This window comes from Urocampus carinirostris, chromosome 17 (assembly GCF_059441175.1).
Source record: "Urocampus carinirostris isolate Australia breed hairy pipefish chromosome 17, RoL_Ucar_1.0, whole genome shotgun sequence".
NCBI lineage: Eukaryota > Metazoa > Chordata > Actinopteri > Syngnathiformes > Syngnathidae > Urocampus > Urocampus carinirostris.
In genome coordinates this window covers 29048372-29053447 of record NC_142365.1, presented here as the reverse complement: position 1 = coordinate 29053447, position 5076 = coordinate 29048372, and the positions used below count along the sequence as shown (strand labels likewise).

At 41.2% G+C, this 5076-nt stretch overlaps 1 long non-coding RNA gene across 1 annotated transcript; it reads left to right on the top strand.

Moving 5' to 3' along the window:
- The first annotated feature begins 423 nt into the window (after positions 1 to 423).
- LOC148349727 (uncharacterized) lies at positions 424 to 4221 on the top strand. The gene is made up of 3 exons (XR_015847203.1): positions 424 to 491; positions 859 to 1026; positions 4152 to 4221. It is a non-coding gene; the product is annotated as an uncharacterized LOC148349727 (long non-coding RNA).
- The last annotated feature ends 855 nt before the right edge of the window (positions 4222 to 5076 follow it).

The window sequence follows — 5076 nt, the reverse complement described above, 5'->3', positions numbered from 1 at the left end:
ACTTTGAGTGGTAATTTTTTTTCTGATTTTATTTGAGTTGATTCAAAAAGGTGTGAATATAATACATTTTGGTCTTTCTATTTCTAAACATATTTTTGCGATACACAATGCAGGGCGAACAAAATAAAACTGGAAAATAGAGAAGGAGATATTCAAGTAGTTTGAAGCCCAGAGACAAAATCGGTTTGGAGTGCTGGGTAATTGTTAAATTGCAAAGTTTGGACTAGTCAAGAAATATGAAGGGTTCACTGATTTCACAGGTTGGTGTAGTGTAAATGTTTTCTTCTATTTTTTTATAATAATAATAGCGCAATTCATTTGGTCACCTTAGGGAAAATCATTTTCACTGATTGTACTAAAAGGTACAGTCAGTGCTCTTGCAACAAAGCATGTGTCAATTAACAGCACCTGGTCTTCCCAGGCGTCTCCCATCTAAGTATAAACGAGGCCTGGCCGTGCTAAGCTTCCCAAGATCAGGCTTTCACAGAATGGTATGGCCATAAACGGGTTACTATTTTGAAAGTTATATCGTTTGGCTTTATATGGTACTTTGTATCGGGAGTTACTTTCCGAGCACCGCACCACTTTTTGGTGGTAATAATCTGGGGGTAACTGAATTACTTTTTAAATGAAATAACTAGTAACTGTAATGAATGCCTAATTTTCAGTAATGCTCCAAACACTGGTGATATATAAAATATTTTTTGTCATTTTGTTTTGCTTGATCCCATTGTAAACACCTTCAGATGAGAACAGAAATGTCAGGAAAATGTGCGTTGCACTGCACGGTAGCTGTCGGTTGGCATCTTTCCGATGGACTTGAGTTGAAGCCATGTTCCTGCATGCGATGTGCAATAGGTGGCCGCCCAGCGTGTGATGACCCTGTCGAAGTTGTCGCCATCTCCGGCGAGCTCGTTTTCCTGCCAGCCCGGCAGAATAATGCATGTGACATTGGACGAATTCTGTCTGCAGAGAATGCGTGATGACTTGTATGATGATGAACACCAGCCACAGAGGACTGAGAGCGTGAGTGACCTTTTACCGGTAGACAGGAAAGCAGCGTTATGCTAAAATGAGGTTCACGTTGTGGGGCGACAGCAGCCCCATTTTGATCGTAGCAGGCACTTTGACTTCAAGACCAGATTTAAAAAAAAAAAAAAAAAAAAGAGCATGACGAGATGCAGTGTGAAAGTAGACTTAGTTGATTCACTGTTGAAGTGTCAGAAAAGCAAAACTGTGTAGCCTCAAAGTCAACTTTTTAAGGATAGTGGAGAAAACAAAACATGCCAGGTAAACAGAAGTGAGACAAATTCAGAGTTGCAGCATTTAATCCAGGGGTGCCCAAACCTTTCAGAAAGCGGGCCAGATTTGGTAAACTGAAAATGCGTAAAGGCCTATTATTCGGCCTGGCATTCTTTGAACAGTCTGTAATAAAATCAACCTCCAGAACCTCAGTTCTTTTTTTCGTATAGCTTTCTTTTTGTATCTTTTTTCTGCTCTTTTTAAGGTCTCTTCCTTCTGTCTGTCTTAGTGTCTGTCTTTGTGTCTGTGTCTGTATGTCTGTCTGTCTGTCTTTCTTGCTTTCTTTTTCAGTAACTTAACTGTATTGAATGCATCCGTGCCTTCATCACAGGCTAATGAAAAAAAGTAAAACTCAGTTTGGTTGCAATCATCTCTTGATATCCAATGAAACGTTTTCAAGTCTCTGTACCACAAAGTTCCGAGCCAGCCAAATATTGGAAAATTACCGCTTTTTCGCAGGACAATGTTCCTCAACAATTTTCATGAAACAGTATTGAATAAATTCCTCTCTGTGAAATGTTGTCAGTGCTAGGCGATCAGTGTTGCGACCTTGTAGCTCGCCTTTATAGCATTTTCATTTCACCTGCAGGGTAAAAAAGCGCTGCTGTGCCGTTTAAACAGCTTCCAGTTGTTTCACTTTTTAACAGCGATCGTTTCGCGTTAGGTTTTTGTCGTAGCATGTTTTGTCTGGCAGTCTGACAGTATCCTGGCAAATCAGGCAGACTGTTGTTTTGGATTTCGGTAAAAATACTACAAAAATGATTTTTTAACTGGTTTTTTTATTTTTTATGTTGTTTTTATAATGTTGTCAACTTTAATGTCGGTCCACATAGTACTAACTTCATGACAGAGGCCACGGGCCAGTAAAAATGTGATCAGGGTCTGTAACTGGCCCCGGGCCGGAATTTTGAACATTCCTGATCTAATCATTCAATGGACAACGAAACGATATCCACATATCCAATGCATATCTCGGATTGCATGCAATGATTTGTCTGTTGTTTTTTTATGTTTCGATGGTTGGTAGCTGGTACCAGAAGCAAAAACGATACTTAACATAGTCCAAACCAGAAACACCAAAACTAGAAATTGAATTATGCAGCATACAAAGAAACCAGGAAAAACTAAACCGACACAAAGTTGCATATTAAAATGACAATCCCAGTTTGACAATCGCAGAAGAAATGAAAAATGACATGACAATGTCCCAACAAATATGTGCAGATCAAAAATGTCCTTTTTAAAGAGTGAAGGATAATTTGGCTGATACATGTGGCGATTGGACACACCTGTGCCAGGTTCAAACCATGGCTGGGGCCCTCTGGTCATAAGAGGTGTGTTAGACACTAACAAAACCTTCCCCTTAAAGGCGAAAAACCAGACGCTCCCATGAAAACAAATGAATAAACATTTTTCATGAAGGCTGCAGCTAAAAGATCTGAGGGTCCTTGCCCCTCGCTGCTCGGACAGTAAAACAGGGCGTGATCAAGGGGACTTTCTCATCGCCGACAGGGCAGGAACCAGGCACACTCGAGGGGGATTTCTCCTCACCGCCAGGACAGGAACCAGGTGATGCTTAGGAGGCTTTTCCTCACCACTGAGACAGGAACCAGTCACGGCCAAGGGGGTTTCTCCTTGTCACTAAAACAGGAACCAAAAGCTGTCCCCGGACTTTGCTAGACGTCTTACTCTGTTAAGCCATTTTTAGGTGTGGACCCATGTGAGGGAAGCAGGAACTGGGGGTAGGGTGCTCAAAAGAAGGATAGTGTTTATGAATAAAAAAAGAACCAAAGTAACAAATGAACAAGAAGGCAAGAAATAAATGGTATGTCCAGACAAAATCAAACCTGGCCAAGTCCAAAAAACAAAGACCAAAACTGGAAATTCTCAATGTATGGAGTAAAGTAACAAAGAAACCAGAAACCAGAAACAAAACACAAACCTGGCGTGGTGGTGGTGGTGGTGGAGGAAATGAAAATGACCCCTCAATATGTGAAGAACAACATGATCTTGCTCTACAGGTGGGTGATAATTAGACCCACCTGTTCCTAGTAAAACCCTGATTGGGGCTCTATGGTGATAGGAGGTATGTCAGACCCAAAGCCCTGAGCAACTCCCTGCTCGAGGATAACTGTGATGGGCTCCAGCACCCCTGCGAACCGACTGAGATAATGGATGGATGGATGGATTTCCTTATTATTTGGGCGGCAGTTGCTCGGGAGGTAGAGCGCTCGTCTTGGGATCAAGGGATCCCAGTTCGAATCCCGGCTCGTCCGTGTTACATGTCGAAGTGTCCTTGGGTAAGACACTGAACCCCTAAAACCCCCAATAAGCAGGTTAGCGCCTTAAATGGCTGCAAGGCCGCTATTGGGAAATTTGGAGCACATTGTAAAGCACTTTGGGAAGTCATTGACTTGAAAATCGCTATATAATACAGATCATTTCATTTCATTTCATTAAACTTCCGTCTTTTTTCATGTCCTGTTGGATCCAACGGGAGAGTAGAGAAAAGGGGCCGTTGGCAATATCGGAAGTTGTATTGTTCTCTCCACTGTTCTTAGAGTAATTGAATTATTATTTAATTTTACGACACTGACCTTGATACTGATGGCCCCCAATCCGTCGTAAACCGACCTTGGTTACTGATCGATTGAACCAGTAAGTCAAAGCAGCACTGTATTTACATATCGTATTGATTATGAGCGTTAGCTGGAGACGAGGTCTCTGGAGCCCACGTGGAAAGCAACAAGGTGCTCTTCTACAAATCAAGCCTTGAACGCGCCATTAAGAGTTATAACGTCAAATGTGATACAAATTCTAATGTTACTTTGGATCTGTTTGTCTACAAGATGATGATTACACCTGGGCGCAGTCGGCAGGCTGACCTTCAGCACTACTGGTAATGAGAGGAAAAAATTGGTGGAAGCGCCTCGATGTGGAAAGGTTTGTGAGCATTTTTGACATGATACTGTGTAACTACATGATTTCTATTATTTATCCGTATTTGTATGACTTTTTTCTGCTGGCCAAGAGGGATACAGCAAACAGATGTTTTATACATTTTATAAATTTATCTGCTTATTATTTTTCTAATCAATGCAATTACAATGTGTTCACAGTTTAAATTATGCATTTTAAGACTGATCCTCAAAGCAGTGTTTTAAAACCACTGTGCAGAGATATTGTCACGTGTGCCGTGGGAAATTATCCAATTTCTGTGCTTGTGCGGTCTAGCGCCTGGCGGAATAATCATGTAATACTCTTCCATACCATAAGCGGCAGCAGGAGCAGCAGCAGGTAGCCAATTGCCTTGGGCTTGGAGACAGGGGAATTAGTGAGAAACTGAGCCAAAAACAGTACTTTTGCAAGGCACTGTAAAAGAAAAAAAAACGCAATCTGCTGCCACCTACTCGAATGGATGAATGCTACAGTTACTTGGCTCTTCACTGAAAGGAAAAAACATGCAGAACAATGTCATCCTTTTTTGCACAAATAAAACTAGGCAATTTCCTGCGTTAGACAAGACAAGGTTTTTGCCACAGTAGTGTGCCCCTGCAAACTGCTTGAAAAACACGAATACACACACAACACATCACAATTTAAAAAAAAATAAATAAAAAAAGATAACGATAATCACCTGATTTATTGGCGAAAATCACAAGCAAATTACAAACATTAAACTATGTAATCTTTTCACACAGCCGCCGATAAGAAACATAAATCAATCCAGTGGCCTCAAGTTGACTTAGTGGCTCTTTTTGCAGCTGCAATTTA